The 17,807-nt window shown below is 36.8% G+C and overlaps 1 long non-coding RNA gene across 2 annotated transcripts in view; it reads right to left on the bottom strand.

Annotated features, from left to right (window-relative positions):
• The window catches only part of LOC109455492 (uncharacterized), a 110,759-nt gene that overhangs the window by 23,158 nt on the left and 69,794 nt on the right, over window positions 1-17,807 (bottom strand). Inside the window, exon 3 of one of the 2 annotated variants that reach the window (XR_012494749.1) lies at window positions 5,453-5,552. This is a non-coding gene — a long non-coding RNA (uncharacterized LOC109455492). The remainder of the gene's footprint in view (window positions 1-5,452; window positions 5,553-17,807) is intronic. The other variant, XR_012494750.1, reaches the window with a different exon arrangement.

Here is a 17,807-nt window from a genome sequence, read left to right as displayed (position 1 = left end):
GAATATTTGACTCAGATGAACACACAAACCAAACACATCCTGGGCTCATAAACTTTGATTTCTGACTCTATGCTGTGACTTGGCTTATGAATCCAACTCCCTGAGATATGTGTATTCTTAGGTAGGAGCTACTTGCCCGAAGTCCTCTCCAGAGAATTTGTTCATGGTCATTCAGCAGGAGATATTCGAATCATTGTAACTTAAGGTTTTATTATTCCAAGTAATTTTGAATTTTAGATGGGAGCCTTTAAACTGGAAACACTTTTGAATCCGAAATGATTTACTTGGATATTGGTTTTATACTGTCATGGTGTTAAGAGGCATTTGAAATTAATCTACATTTTTTTAAAAAAACGAGCTGTTTCTATTTTAATCCCTTAACAGGAAAAGGAGACAGAGAAATAGCATAGAAGAGGAAAAGATGATAGAATATAGCATAAAATACCATGGTGAGAGGCTGGAGCCAGGTTATAGATTTTTAAACACTGGGAATTAGTAATAAGAAGGAGGAGAGGGAAGGGGAAGGGGAAAAGAATAAGGAAGGTGATGGTATTTGAAAAAGAAGACTGCCTAATACGAAATGTTAAGTTTTTTGTGTTTCTGTGATGTAAATACTTCTAATATCGCAAATGATTAGTAGACTTTGCTAGATGCAAAAATAAATAAGTAAGTGAATTTTGTAGAAATTAAGGAAGAGTGTTAGTTTCCACATCTGGCAGAACAGAATTAGCATGCATGAGATTCAAAGGCTACCCTGACCTGAGCTAGTATTGGGAACAGAAGCTCCGAGTCAGATTTGGGAATGTAAACTCCCGGGAATTTTAGGAAATCTGAGATAAGACATTAAAGTTTTCAAACTCCATGGAAGAGATTTCTAGCAAAATATTATTATAGATCTACTCAGCAGAATGACCCTAAGTGACTTCTGTGTTAACCCCAAGCTCTGTGCTGCCTAACGCCAGTAATGCTCTAAGAGGCACTGAACATCTATTATTAACCTACTTTTGCTCTCAGCGGCAGTCTGCTAGGGGAAAATTATGCAGAGAAAATATCCATTTCTTCCTGAGATTCTGGCAGTGTATTAGGAGAAAAATTGTGTGAAAAAATGAAATGATTTAATATAGCTGTTATATGATAAACTAGCTCTTTTTAGGTGACGCCTTATTAGGCTGAAAGTACAGTGGTGAGCAGATGTGAAGGTTTTCTTCAATACTACTTAAAATAATGAATGTAAAGTTATTTTTAAAACAGTTTAGTCACCCAGAATTTATTTCCTCCCAAAGGCGGTTCATAAATTAAGATTTACAGTTAACATGCTGCTTTCTTAATTTGGAATATGTTAGTATAAGAAAATGACAGACATTATTTTGGGTCTTCTAATTGGGCTCTTGAAAAAATGGTATTTTTATGTTCTACATGAATGGTATATGTCACTTTTAATTTCTTCAGTTTTGATATGTACATCTATAATATTGGTGGTTAGATAGAAATGAGAGTAGGCAATATATTAACTAGTATTCTGTCAATTGGCACTGTTTTATAGCACATTTGCACACAATGAAAACTGAAGATAATATAAAATGCTGTAAGATTTTGAATCATTTGTTTAGAAATATTATCAAATTCAATTACGCTTGATTTCATTTTAGTATTGTGACATGACTGATACAATTTTCAATGATAAAATAACTCACAGTTGAATATCATACATTGTCTCATTTTTTCCTCATAATGAGATTTGGAAACAGATTCAGAAAAATAATGCTTGCTTGTGGCCTAATGGCTAACACATTGTCTCTTACATTTTACAAGTGTAAATATGCACAGAGCTCATATTCATGATTTATTTTAATCCTCAAAAGAATTGATATAATGGTTGGAATAAATACTCAGCAGGACGTAGTCACAGTTGCATGCTTCAACTATAATTTTATGCCATAGACATATTTTATTTGAGATTGAAATATTAAGAAGTTCTTGTATGCATTTAGAAATTCTCCTAGGCAATGATGTTTAATATTTGAAGTCGGCTAAATTTAAATATTGAAAATTACTAACTTAGTCTTTTTTTCTTTTTCCATATTGCATTTTGCAAATGAGCATGTGCTATTCACAGAACAATAAAGCTAGTTACAATGCCTTCATCAAAGCAGTTAATAACCACAATAAAACAATATAAAACAAAATGAAAAAAAAAACTATGTATTTTTTATAATATTTTGATGTTATCTTAAAAATTTGAGTATTTAAACATTACTAAAGTTGTGGGATGAAGGAAATAACTTGTACAGTTATTGATTGTATTTGCCAGATGAATTGACTCTTTTAAACTCTTTTTTTCAGTCCAAACTTAACATATTACCTTGATTACCTCACAAAAACAAATTTCACACATGAATGGATATTCTGAGCCTTATTTCAAAATTTCACAGACTGGTGAAATTGAAAGGAAAACAAATGAAAAGGTTGGCCCAGGTTTCTTAGTGTTTCCTATCACCAGTGAAAGCATTAAACAACAACAAAAAATAAATAAAATTATCCGCAATTATAATTTTTCATAAAAGAGAGGATATGTGAACACCCATGAAAAGAAAGGTTACAATCTCATATAGAACAAGTCTTGGAGAAGAACAGTTTATAAAACAAATCCCCTCTCTTTTTTTCTCTCATGTTTATTTTTCATAGTTCATGCTTTGAACTTCCAACCTCATGTTCAGAAAACTTCACCTAAATGGGTATCAAGGGAACAAACTCTCGGCTGTTACCCAGATGCTGTTTTTATCTCTCTGGCCAGATTCTTGACTCCACACCCCATTTCTGATACCTGTTTGTGATGTCTTTCCATTGCGTAATCTTTATGATTCCACTCTTGGTTTTGGTGACTTGAGTTTTCTATCAGGGTTTGGCTTTGTCATTCTGTGCTGTTTTACGGTGAGAAATCCCTGCGTTAATCCTTTGCCCTTGGAATCCCCACCCCAACTGTGCTAGCCCAGCTTTGATAAAAACAAAACAAAACAAAGCTCAGACATATTTTTTCCCACCTGAATCACATTTCAGGTCTGCTAGTTATCTCAGCAAGTGCATCTTCTCTTCCTAGATATTAATGCTTCTTTGTTGCCCATGACAGTTAAAAGAAGAATACATTTGCTTCATTGTACAATACAATTGTCTAGTTTTCTTAGGCTTTGAAGATGTGTGTGTTTGTTGTTGTTGTTGTTCTGTTTTTTATTACTTAAAAACTAATTTACTGAGGTGAGAGTCACATAATATTGTGTTTTTCAATAATATTGTACAGGTTATTCCTATAACCTGAAATTTTCAAAATTAAAGAAAGATGTTTTGAAGATCTTCCATCAATTAACTTAGAGTTGAAGAGAACCATAGAGATCATTGTCCCACCATTCCACCCACAATACATAGTAAAAATAAAATATTTGAATCAAATGGTCATTCAACCTCTATTTGGAAACTTCTAGTCATGAGGAGGCCATTGCCACATTAGCTTAAGCATCATCATTAGAAATTGCTCTCTTAGGATTATCTGAAATCTGTAAGTCTATATCTTTTTCTAATGCTAGTCCTTCGACTGTTTGAAGATAGCTGTCAAATACCTCAAGAGTCTTTCCCCCTCCTCCTTCCTCTCTCTCCTCCTCCTCCTACTACTTCTTCTTTTAATCAAAATTTATTAGGGTGACAGTAGTTAGTAAAATTACATAGATTTCAGGTGTACAGTTCTGTATTACATCATCTATATATCACATTGTGTGTTCACCACCCAGAGTCAGTTCTCCTTCCATCACCATATATTTGATCCCTTTTACCCTCATCTGCCACCCCCCGCCCCCCTTACCCTCTGGTAACCACTAAGCTATTGTCTGTGTCTATGAGTTTTTGTGTCTTCATTTGTTTGTCTTGTTCTTTTGTTGTTTTCAGTTTTATATCCCACATATAAGTAAAATCGTACGGTTCTTGACTTTTTCTGTCTGTTATTTCACCCACCATAATAATCTCAAGATCCTTCCATGCTGTCTAATCTTTCTTTCTTTAGGTTAAATATCCCTAATTGTTTTGACCATTTACTTTTCATATGACTTGTTTCTCATATTCCTAATCTTTTAGACTTATTTTTTCTAAATACGTTAACAACTTTAGTGGTGTTCCAATTCACATTGACTCCGAAAGCTAGACACAATATTCCTGAAAACAGTCTTCAAAACGGAGACTAATACACTACTTCTTTTGAGTCATCTGGAGAAAATGCTCTTATTAAGACAATGTCAGACTGGGTTAGATTCTTAAAGGTGTTCATGTAAATTTTGTGATCAGCTAAAATCCCTAGGTTTAATCTTTGCTGTCAAAGCAGGTTCTTTTTATGCAGTTCTTGTACATTTAAATTTCTGAATCAAAATTTGGGGCTTCAGATTTATCATTGTTAAAATTAATCTTCGCAGCACATTTCAGCATTCACTGTAAGGTGGAGATACTTCACATTATAGAATAAGGGCATTTGCAATTTTAATTTTATTATTTATACCATTAGCTATTTCTCTCTATTTCCTATTATTTACACATTCAATTTAGTTTTTTAAAAAAATAAATCTATGTCGGTAATAAATTTTAAAATGAATTTGTTCAAGGATTCTATATTTGAGACCTCCTATCATGTTTATACTTTGTCAATTCATGGTATTTGGGAATAGTTGTCTAAAAGCCATGAATCCAATTAAGCATATTTTATTATTCAGACCATGCTTTTATAAAAGCTTATAAATAGGAACTTTATTGCTTACAATCTAAAAGATAATGGTAACTGAATAGTCATCTCAAACATAAAATGACCCAATTCAGTAATTTTTGCATATATTATTTTTGTTTTCTGTAAGTTCATTAGACTATTTCTATCAAAATAAATTTATAAAAAATGTGTTTCTTATCTCAGTCCTCTAGAAAGTGAACCTGAGGGAATAATTAAATAAAATGTTGCTGCCTAAAGAGGTGTGAACATGTGTGCGGTGAGATAGAGGAAAAAGAAAAGCGAGACAAAGAAAGCCGTGAAACACAGTGAGGTGGAAACAGACCCAGCAGGTTGCTCAGTGGACGTGTTCGCTTGGCATTCACTACTTCCCAGAGGATTGTAACGGGGAGTGGCACCTCAGAGTAGTCTATGGAAGAGTTAAAAGGGAGAACTATATCTGCCTAGTTCTGTGCTGTCTCCTGCTTTGCATGAGTTAAAGTTTGTGTACATTAACTTCCCGTCTGTCTACCAGTCCAGCTATCTTGTCCCTCCAACTTAATTCTCACCTGATACATCTGCACCAGCCAGTGTATGGTTAGGAGAAATCGGATCTCAAACCTAGAATTAAACCAGCTGGACTAGTCTGCTCAGGCAGCCATAACAAAATACCATAGACTGTAGACTGGGTGGCTTAAACAATAGAAATGTATTTCTCACAGTTCTGGAGGCGGGGAAGTTGAAGATCAGGGTGCCAACACTGTCAGGTTGTCATAGAGCTCTCTTCCTGGATTGCAGATGACTGCCTCCTGGCTGTGTCCTTACATGGAAGGAAAGAGAGAGGAGAGAGAGAGAGAGAGAGAGAGAGAGAGAGAGAGAGAGAGAGAGAGAGAGAGAGAGGAAATGAGAATGAGATACCTCTGGTGTCTCTTCTTATAAGGGCACTAATTCCATCATGAAGACCCCACCCTCATGACCTCATCTAAACCCAACTATCTCCCAAAGGCCCCATCTCCAATTATCATCACATTGGAGGTTAAGGGTTCAATGGATGGATCTGGAGGGGGAGCACAATTCAGTCCATAGCATCCACCACTGGCCACCCCCCACCTAAGTTCATGTTCTCTCATGCAAAATACACTCATTCTATTCCAACAGTCCCCAAACCTTTAATTCATTATAGCATCAATTCTAGGGTCTAAAGTCCAAAGTCTCATCTAAATATCATCTAAATCAGATGGCGGTAGGATTCAAGATGATTCATCTTTAAGCAAAATTCTTCTCCGTCTGTGAACCTGTGATACCACACAAGATATATGCTTTCAAGATACAGTGGTTGAGAGGCATAAGATAAATATTGCCATTTCAAAAGGGAGAAATTGGAAAGAACAAGGTGACAGGTCCCAAGCAAGTTCAAAACCTAGGAAGGCAAATCTATTAGATCTTAAGGCTTTTGAGCTAATCATCACTCAAATGAACTGCTTTTACTTGTATCTGTGCATCAAGGTGTTTTCTTCCAGGGAAATCCAACCTAAAACACTAATTCAAACAGAATTTCAATTAAAAATAATACTCATGTCTATATAAACTGATTAGAAATATGTACATTGAATTAGCAATATCTGTTATTACTGGGGATGGTGAGATTATAGGTAGGCATTTTTTTTCTTTTTACTTATTTGCAGTATCTTTAATGAACCTAGAAGAAGGGGGGAAGAAAAGAAAGTTATTTTAAACAGGAAAAATCAACAAATGCTTTCCCCCTTGTTGACTCTCAATCCCATTCTTATTTCAATCCCCTCAAAGGAAAGGTATTTAATATGAGTTCCATTGATTTGCAGTGCAGACTTATTGCATAATTATTCGACTATAATGGCTTTCAGTCAAAGAAATATTAATGGTAATACAGGCCTCAGGCAGTTTCCGTAGCAAGTGAATTTCAGTTCTAAACTTTCAATATTCTCTTTGCATTGGCTACATCTTTAAATATTTCAGAGCTAAAAAATTCTTTTTCACTAGAAAAGGATTGGCCTGTAGAAACCAATAGTGTTTGGAGAATTATAGATATCGATATACCTGCAGGATACCCTCTTCCTAGATTGTATTATTTATTATACGGTAACACTGAGTACTCTAGATGAAAAGATATCAAACCTTATGATGGACTTCAGAAATATTCATTTTCACAAAAGCTTGAAGGGCACTTGTTTGACTGTCATTCAATTCTATTTGTAAGGATGGCCCAGCATTCTGAAATCCATTGAACTGATTTACTATATCAGTAATTAAGGAAAGTACATGATAGGTACCGTAAAAGGCATTTGATGAAGTTCAATATCCATTTCTGAGGAACATCTTTTTTTTATCAGGAATTAACAGCAGAAATCATACTCATAGAGAAACAGTAGAGGAATTTCCAATACATTTAGGAAAAAAGACACGGATATCCACTCTCATTACTATTATTTAACATCAGACTACAGGACAAAGGATATAAATGAGCGGTTACAGAAGGAGAAATGGAAGTGAACAGTAAACAATAAACATGAGAAAACATGGTCATCTGTAGTAATAATAGGAACAAAAATGAAAACTACAATAAAATACAATTTTTAACTATCAGATAAAACATTAACAGTGCTCGATTTTGATGCAATTGCTCCCTGTACCTAAGCTCTTTTTATGTTTGTCCCTCTGTTAGTGCCCTCACTTCTTTATGAAATAATGAAAATAACTTTACAACTAGTTTTTGTTGTTGTTGTTGTTGTGTTGTTTTTACTAATTCCAAAGCCTCAAGACATCCACGGAATGTCAATGGCTTTCTCTTCTGGGAAAAAAAAAAAAAAGAACTGCAGATGGAAAAGGTCTGAGTAGTTGAGAGAGGGGTGGGGTGGGATCTGGAGAGAGCCTGGTCCTGTGGACAGTGGATGGCTTTTCCTAAAGTGTCTAAGAATAAACACACCTTGCCACCATGAGGATTGATTTCCTTCCTGCCCATTACTATGATTTGGATCCTATTTCCTGTAATAACACTTACATTATTTTGCTAAGGTGCACTTTTCCCCTCCTTGTTCAAGGTTATATTACAAACCTTTATTACATTAATCTATTTCTGAATAGAAAATGGCCAAATTACTGCTCTCTCTCATCCCCAGAAATCTCCACTGACCACCTGACTAGATTTGCGGGAGGCAGGGAGGAGTAGAGGACATTTTAGTGCACTACCACCTCACTAGCAATTGGAGAAGCAATTGTATTACATGCTTGCACTGATTAAAAACAAACAATCAATCAAACAAAAAAGAAACCACAGCCAGGAGCCATTCGGACTGGTAGTCTATGGTTCTTTATAACAACAGGACTAATTTAAAGGAAGAAAGTAGGTACAATGATCCATGGGAGGATCAAACCCTGATTTCTTTCCTGGATCTGGAGGCTGAATGCTGAGCTCATGTTAACTGTGCTGCAGAGGCCAGACGAGAGATGCGTGGAGACCTAATAGTCCATGCAGACTGCCCCAGTAGGGTCCTTATCTCTGCTGAAGTACAGGGTATTCTTGCTTGGGAAAGTGCCCTGTTCACAGAAAGTCATTTATCTCCTCTTGTGAAACCACAGGCAGTTAAAATTGTTGATTTTTGCTTTTGGCCAAATCATAAAGAGCTAAAAATAACCCATATAGTCTGGAGAAATGAAAATAAATTAAAATTTGAAGCTAAAAACTTGATGCCATTACTCAGGGATGTGGAAAAATTGATGTTTTCTCTAGAGACTTTACCGATGGGCAGATTTAAAAGCAAGAAGGATCAAAAATAGAGACAGCTAACTGGTAGTCCCCTGCAGTGGATGAGACAGGGGTTGGAAGGCATGAAGTTTTAGGGCAGTGGATGACCAGAGGTCCTGCCGTTACAGAGGACTGCCACATGGCGCAGAAGACCTTTGCAATCATCAAGTGGCCAGCCCCACCTGCTTAGAGGCTGTGTGAGTCCCAGAGGAGACGTCACATAGCTCATGAACTACCTAAAAGGAAATGTTCATAAAGTGGCATAAACGTTCCCACTTTGTTTTCATTTGAATACATTTCATAAGAGGAAAACCATTATTATTTACCTCCATGATGTTATGTAGTGCTTCATAAAAGGAGAATCCATAGAAACTCCCTTGTGGGTTTACTCATTTTTCTTTCAATATTAGTATATAGTATTTCCCGTCTCCTTGAAAACAGCTTATTCATAATATTTCGGGGGTGGAATCCTGTAGCTTTGTTCTAAATACTTTAATTTTTGCAATATCATATTACGCAGAGATCAAATCCTTCGGTTTCCTCATTATTTTTATATAACACTGTTTTGTCTAAATCCTCTTTCAATGAAACATTGGAAATATTATGTCTTAAGTTCACCATGTCTCACCCACCAGAAATGCTTTTTTTCCTACTTTGCTTCTCTCCTTCAAGCAGTTAATTTATATTTTTACATAACATTGAGATACATTGAATGTTGCTAACTGTCCCCCGAATATGTATTCTCCCCTTTTCTATGACAAAACTCCTACCTTTTAGCTGTATATACCATTCCTTTTCCCCTTTTCCTTTTCTTTTTCCCACTAGCTGGAATGGAGATGTCTTGAGCCATGTAGATGAGTGTATCATCTCACTGACGGCATAGCATCAAAATCGAAGGGTCCTTGGCCATCCAACTTGTCTTTTATGGACTGCTTATACCAGAAAAATCCATTTTATCTTATTTAAGGAAACATAGTTTGCTTAGTCATCTGTTATAGCCCTGAGCCTATGTCCTAATTAGCACAAGCTTCGAATGTGTACCGGGTAATTGTTGACCATTTTATGTGCATTATCACATTTAATCTTCATAAGCACTCTGTAAGGTGGGTCTTGTCTTTATTTACATTTTACAAATGATTAAAGCAAGGGAGAGAGGTTTAAGAAGTTTGACCAAGGCCACACAGCTAATAAATGGGAGAACTATAGTCTGCTCTGAACCATCATCACACCTTACCTTTGCTCACATATCCCTTCCCTCATTCCTCACTTATAATTAAGACCAAGGCCTGTGACAACAGTGTTGGAATCTATTCCTTTCTCCCCAGTTCCACTACCACAAGTCATCTTCATTCTCCCCAATTAGTTTCCTAGCTGTCAGTAATATTCTCCTCTGATTCTAATTTATTCTCATTAAACCTCCAAAGTTACCTGTCCCCCAAATAAATTTGAGTGCTGTAATGTGGCCCTTGAATTCCCTGTCAAATTATTTTACAAAGGTCTTCAATTACAAAGACCTTCATTTATGAGATGGCTCTTAGAATGTCTTAATGGCCTCCTTATTTTTGTTCCACTTCCCCTGCGAACCCCACCTCCCCCATTCTCTAGGCTCCAGTGATACTCTTTGACCTTGCATGCTCTGCCATGTTCAGCCTTGTTTGTTCTTGCCTTGGAATTTTAGCACGTGCTTGAAGCATTAATTCTTGCTCCCTCCTGGCTGACTCCTCTTTTTCCCTCAGGTTCAGCCTGTGTCTGTATTTCGGAAAGCATTCTCTGAGAATTCCAAGTCTACGCCAGCTGATTACTTTTGTAGCAACCTCTGCTTGCTTATATCAGGTATAACTGTCTGCTTTTCTGTCTGATGTATTCCTGACAAGGCCATGAACTCCTTGAGGGCCAATCTGATTTGTTTATTGCTGCATTCCAGCTGACAGCACCATGCCTGGCACAAAGTAGGCCTTTAATAAGTGGATCTTGGATGACTGAATAAACGGGTGCAATTAGGAGGGAGCAGCAGATGTCCATGAGGCTTTCTAGGCCTCAGCCCATGGCCAGGGTTCAGGTCTGAAATTGTGAATTCAGACCTCAGAAGTATTGATTTCCTTCATGCTCACCTAGCATCTTGATTCAAACAAGCACTTTAAATGGACCAGCCTAACATCAAGCCTGTTACCAGTTAAGTTAGGAGAGTAACTATGATGAAGGTGAGTGCTGTGCTCTAACTATTCAGCTTGTAATTACGTACCAGCTACCCCCAAAAAATATCTATGCAGGAAAAAATTCCCTGGTGCTGGTTTCTGCAGCTGTCGGTGTTGGGAATGTTCATACAGTGGGTATGTGGTGCGGGTGAAGCCAGAAATGCTCAGGGGACCCACAGAAAGCACCTATTGTGATGCATTACAATGACCTCTGATCTAAGATTCAGGAAATCTGACTCAGCATTTGTGTTTCCGGACTTCCAGCTACATCTCTCAATGAGTCATGTGTCTTCTTTACCTCTCTGCCTCAGCATTCTGTAAATTCTACCGTAATGGACCAGCTCCATTCCCAGAGAAAGGGAGAATGAATGGTTATAGTAGCAGCATCTTTGGGAGAAAGTTGTGGCATAGGGAGTGAGGAAGTTTTTTGATGAGTTGGAAAGGAGAAATGATTCTAGGCCATATTGATCTCTTCATATTTTCTCTTAAAATACCACTACTCGTGCATGTTTTCTTTCCCTTAAATGGTGTGTGTGTGTGTGTGTGTGGAGTAACAGTAGTAGTAGTAGTAGTAGTAGTAGTAGTAGCAGCCCATGGTGATCGTGAACTAGATTCAAGAACTTCAAGTTAATTATCCTTTATTCTTACTCCCTAGATTGAGATGGTTGTCAAGATCTTTATATTCTGCATGTAAAACACTATTGCTGTCTGTCCTTTATATTCCGTTTCAATGGCCATCACTCAGGTGTAAGCCCCATGACTATGAGTCATCAGAATTATTGTAACAACTTCCTCTCCAAGCTCCATGTCTCAAGCTCTGCATCTTTAATCTACCTTACACAGTACAGCCCAATTAACCTTCCTGAAGGTCTGTACTGACCTGCTCTCGAAACTTGAATGTTCTCCCTTATTTTCAGGATATATTTCAAGTGCTCATAATTCAAGATACTCACAATTTAGACTCAGTTTACCTTTCCAATATTATCTCTCATTGTTCCTCTAGATTAACAATAACTATAAATAATCTTGTTGGGGGAACATACCTGAAATCATATTATTTTCTCCAATCACTCTCTTCAGCAAGCTAAAGCTCATCAAATGACAAGTTCATCAGGTTCCATGACTTTTTGATCAGTCTAGTTCTTAAAAAATTCCTTCTACTAAAATTTTAATCTTTAGTCTTACTTTTTCCCTTCCACTTAATAGGATGCATCTGTGTCCCCAGAGATCTTCAGGGTGGTAATATATTGCCTGCTCTTTTTGTCCTCTCTTCCTTCCTCCCGTTTTTAGATACTTTGGTGTATTAAGGAGGAGGAATCCCTTTTTATTTCTTTTCTTTTTTGTTTTTCTTTTTTTTTTTTGTCCTGTGTTCTCTAATTTTTTCTGTTGTAGCATTTTTACTCAAGCACTAGAGACCTCAGGTTGTACCTTGTATCTTTTGTATGTCACACAAAAGGCATGACAGGCAGTCCATGGAGAGTTGTTTGGATACTCAGTGTTACATCTTTGGAGGTAACAAGAGGTGATGAGGAAGGGACATTAAATCATGTTATATCATTTTACATTTTTAAAGAAGTTGTCTCAGATACCTGAGCACAGGATATGTGTTCCAAAATACTTTTATTTGGCTCTGGTCTCATGTAATGACCTTTTATGCTGAATAGTCTTTCCTGTTCCAAATAAAATATCTTTCTTTTTCTATTCTGACATATATGAGGTGATCTGAATTATTCATGATTGTTTTTAGCTTTTGATCATACTGCATTTTGAAGTCTAATGTGCAGGCGTTTGGTATAATATGGTGCTAAATTTACTCATTAGTATATTGGAGTCTATTTTCCTAATTCGATGGAAAGTTAAAACCCATAAAGCGCAAGTACAAAAACTTCTGCTGAATTTCAGGGAGGCACCATCTCAATTGAGTCCTTTATAAAATTGAATCTTATTTCAATATTATATTTTAAAATGAAAGCTTAAGGTATTCACTCAGTGTTATGTTGATCTTTGCAGGAATAATGAATAGGCCTAGCAATTCAGCTGCCCCATTTTATCTACCATGTTATATAAGTAGAATATTAAAATATTAAGAAAATGATTTAGATAAGGATTGATTTCTTCTATAAAAGTCTTAAGTCTCATAGTGCTCACACAGCATCTTGTCTTGGAAATCATATAAGAAGAGTATAAATTGCTGTCAATGTCAGGATTTTTTGTCATTGTTCTGCATGGTTTTTATTATATAACATTATCTTTTGACACATCTGTCCAGGTTTACGTTTTTAATAAAATATGAGCAACAAAAGGGTGTAGGCTGTTATAATTACCCATACATTTCTTTCTCATCCTAGAAGTATTTTTTTATTGCATCTTTAGTCTTTTTTGTGATTATAAAAACAATATACTAATTGTAAAAACAAACCAACAAACAACTATAGAGGTGAGTAAGGTAGGGAAGGCGTCCTATGATTCCTCTTCCCAGAGATAACCATTGTCATCTGTTTCATTGTTTGATGTCTAGTGGACTAGATTAATAGATGAATGGAATTCTTGGCTCTTTGACCTAAAGGGTAAATAGTGTTTCTGAAAGTCCAAGTATGGTATATTGTTCAAGAATCATTGAGGCAATTTATTTCATCTTTGGATTTTATTTTGGTCTAAGATCCAACAACTTCTGTGGGGGTTGTTACATAACACCATGGCTTCTGAAGGACTGCTCACTGACTAGAGTTTAGGTCTCAGGCTGTTAAATACTTCTGTGCAATAATTTCAATCAGTAGTTAAGTTAACCTGGTGGATAACGTACATAGTCCTAGAGATTCTGGAAGTGGTTTCCCTGGATAATTTAGGAAGCTGTCAAGATAAGTTCCCTCTGGGATAATAAAGCCCAAGTTTAAAAAAAATCATATTAAGATCATTAATCAGTTTGATTAGCTGAATCATTCAAAAATATTTCAGGTGATTCGTAGCAGAGCTAGAAAAGACTCCTGTTCTCCTTTACCTCCAATGTCTCCTGCCTCATCAATCCCTTCAGTGCCATAGTCTCTCCCCGAGGGTGAGCAGAAGCTCTTAGGATCTCAGGCTCAGGGAAAACAGGATCTAGTTCAGGGAAGTTTCTGCTCTGAATTTCAGAGGATTGCCTAGGGTTAATCCAGTTTAAAATTTAGGTCAATATTCATAGAAATTAAGGAGAAGGGACTTTACTTCCTCAGGGACTAGGAAAGATAGTGGAGAGAGACGAAGGTAAATAGAAAGGCTGCTGTCTTTGCAGAGAGGGGACTGAGAGAGGGAGAGAGAGAGAGAGAGAGAGAGAGAGAGAGAGAGAGAGAGAGAGAGAGGAGAGGAGGGGGGACAGGTGAGGAGAGGAAACAAGAAGAGAGAAGAAAAGAGAGGAAAAATACATTGAGGATAAAAACATGTATAGGCAACTGTATAGATCTTACATGTAGAGTTGGATGAGTTTTAACACATGTATGTACCTGGGTGAACAATATGCAGTAAAGATACAGGGCATCTCCTTCGGCTGACAGTTTCTTTACTCTACCTCCAGTCAAGTCGGTACCACCCTCTGCACAACTCTGGTGATTTTGTATACAACTCGACTATAGATAAGTTTTGAGTGTTCTCGAGCATCATAAAATGGCATTATATAGTATGTGGTCTTTTGTATCTGGCTTTTTTTGTTATAAAATTTTTAAGATTCATCCATGTTGTTTGTATCATACTGCTTTCTTTTTCGGTGCTGAGTATGATTCCACTTTGTAAATACACCACATTTGTTTACTCATGAAGCTTGTTTTTCTGTTTTGGTTAGTTTTGAGGGGTTTTGTTTTGTGTTCTGGTTGCTGCAATTTCAATATTCAAACTGAACACAATCATAAGGGACCAGATCATTTGGAAATGAATAATTAAAATCTGCAGTCATCTTAGAAACTGTTGAACTGCCCACTATTATCATTTCCTCACTATACTTGAAACCAAAACCAGTGTCCTCTGACATGCTAGATCTACTTGGTAATAATATTTCGCATTTATATAGGACTCTACAGTTTACAAAGCATTTTCATGCACAGCATTTCCTTTTACCTTGATCAACTTTGAGAGGTTCTAGGGATCAGATTTTGAAATGGAGAGTCAGGTACATAGATTTTCTGTTCCCTTCCCCCCATGTTCTGATTTTGTGATGTGACGCTCAGTCAGATTTCTTTGGGACTATACTAGGACTTGCTAATTCTCTGTATGACTGTAGAACCTGGCTAGGATTTCTGTGCAGCCAACTGCACCGCCCTGCTGAGGAGGCCGCCCATAGCCTTGTGGCTTTTGTGTGCACTGCTCTGTGTGCTTTTACACACTGCTTTACAAAAGTAAGTAAGGGATATTTGGAAGGTTTTTTTTTTTTTTTTTTTAAATGGCAGAGTTGGCTGCCTGAAATCACGATATTTTTCAATGCAATTTAGTTCTGAAATCACTTAAGGAAATGAATGACTTTTATAGATGTGTCCTGTTGTATTGCTGAAAGACTTGTGCTGTTTTGTTCATGGGAGCAGCTGATAAATGAACCTGTGGAGCAATGTATGTGCTTATACAAACCATTTGATTCCTGGAAGAGTGATGACATTTAGGACCATTTATATATTATGTCATGAGCTCTTTGACTTTCATTTTAAATCAGTTTTTGTGTGTGAACAGGTAAGTCACATCTGGCCATGGGTCCCTGGAAAAGAGGGCTGCCTCCTAACTCGCTTTATGAAGAAGAGATGCCTTGTACATTTTGATTATCTTGAAAAAGTAACATATTGAAAAGTAAAACTGTACTTTTTCATGCAGAAAATATTCCTCCATGATTTTAAATGGGTTCAGTTTTTATTAAATGTATGTGTGGAAAAAGCCTTTATGTTAATAGTTATTTATAGACTATCAGTAAATAGTGAGCTTTGTGTTTGTAGGTCTATTAAGTATACCTGTGACCTTTTTTGAAAATAAGTTCTGATTCTTTTTTAATAAAAAGTGATGCACAAGCCATATAGTTGAATGTATCAGATATGATAAAATTTTTAAATAAATTTCTTATACTGTGTGTGTGTGTGTGTGTGTGTGTGTGTGATTTTTCTTCCTTTGTTTTTAGGAAACACATTTTATCAAGGATGACTGACATTTTTGTTTAAACCATGGCACTCTACAAAACGCTGTGAAATATACAGGGAAAGTACTGTGCCCATTTTACAGATATGGGAAAGTGACCCTGCAATATTAAATGGCTCTAAGGAAGTGAGGCTATAATTAAAATTCATCCCCTCTGAGAGATTTACCAGTGTTCTCCCTGCTACACTTTTTTTTGCTTATCCTTTTCAGTTTTTGGTATAGCCACTCAGGAAGACCAGGAGCAGAGCCAAGAACAGAAAGAGTCCGCAAATGGCATAATGAGAGCTCCGGATGAAGAGTAATTTTACTCAGATCTGAGAACTAGAAAGCTGGTTGAAAAACTGTATTATAAAGATTAAAGAAACTTTATGGCAAATCAATATTCATCCGGAATAAACTTTACTGACCAATTACTTAAATTTCAAAGAAGTTCATTCGTACTGCAGCAGCTTTGCAGTTGTTTCCCGGTGGGCTGAAGAAATAGCCCAATAATGTTTGGTTTTCAGAGAGGACTGTGAGCAGTGCTTTCCGAGTACAACTGTGGGTCAGCGTTTTGGTGACAGCATGAAAGGGCTTTCACTTCAAGAAGCTTCTGTGAGGTCAGCTGGGGGCTGTCTTGGGGACTCCTAATCTATAATCAGGATAACCCAGTCTGGTCTTTGAAATGAGATTTCTAGGAGGAATAACCACGACCTCTTTTTCCACGCTTTAAAAGCAAGCTGTTTTGTCATTCTTCCTTCACTGAAATCATTGGAAAAGAAGGATTGGACAGAGTTGTTTAGCTTAAGACATTGCACCAGATAACAGACAAAATAAGATGCAGGCAATTGTTCACTCCCCCTCCCAGCACCATCGCTGCTCATTCCCCTTAGAGAATACCCAAATGGGTTTTAGGATAACAATGGCTTGGTTTTTATGTGCATGAATAAAAGAAGGAGGCTGTGAGTAAGAGCTGAATTTCAAAGGCAATAAAGAAATATGTCAAGAGAGAAAAGGAACTTGAGGCTGAATTGGAAGTGGAACAGGAAAGAAGCAATCTTTTTTCTGTATCATCCCAAGTACCTTTGGCCTTGTCTAATGCATCACAGCTTGAGTCAAGTTCCAGCACTGTCTCAGCCACAGCAGAGAATAAGCCCATCTTTTAAGGACTGTGTGTATTAACTCCTCTAAGGCAGTAGGAGGATGCATGCGTGTAGGTTTGTGTGTGTGTGTGTGTGTGTGTGTGTGTGTGTGTGTGTGTATGTAAATTTGAATCTAATTGGTTTTGTTTGTTTGGCTCTGTGAAGGGGGAGACACAGAACTTATCAAGTATCTTTCTTCTGCGTCTCAAATTAGCCATACCAGTCGGAGAGATTGCTGCTTACTCAAGTTTCCATGGTTAGGGAATGTTAGAGTTGAAACTGTGTCCAAGTCTGTGGAACTGTACCCTATCCTTATGTCAAAGTTGTCATTTTAAATACCTTAAACTTAAAAAGCTTCAGCTTCTATTGGGATCATGACTTCTGACTTGCAGACATTTGAAATCAAATTCATGTAAATTTTTAAGGAGTTTTGCTCCTCTGTACATACATACATTTTAGTCACTTTGAGCCAGATTAATACGAATGAGAAATAAAGGAAAGAGAACCCTTTAAGGAATGAATAAGGGCTGTCAACATCTTGCTCCTCTGCCCTGGTCACACTTCTATTATCCAGTGGGCATCTGACTTAAGCTGCCAATCAGAGCTTTTAACCATCTGTTTAGAAAGTTCTTTAGTCAATTCTTTCTTGTCATGGAAATTGTGAGGTTTGAAAGGTAGTTTTGTCACTTGAAGTCAGAGTCCTGGGCAATACATTTAGTTATTTGGGGATATTTAGAGGGCTTATGTTCTCAAACACCTCTCAATGGCTTCCAATAAATGGGATATATCTACGTTAGTTACGTAAAACCATAAAGGACCCTGTTAAAATACAAATATTA

This window comes from Rhinolophus sinicus, linkage group LG03 (assembly GCF_036562045.2).
Source record: "Rhinolophus sinicus isolate RSC01 linkage group LG03, ASM3656204v1, whole genome shotgun sequence".
Classification (NCBI taxonomy): Eukaryota; Metazoa; Chordata; class Mammalia; order Chiroptera; family Rhinolophidae; genus Rhinolophus; species Rhinolophus sinicus.
This window is presented reverse-complemented; position numbering and strand designations above follow the sequence as displayed.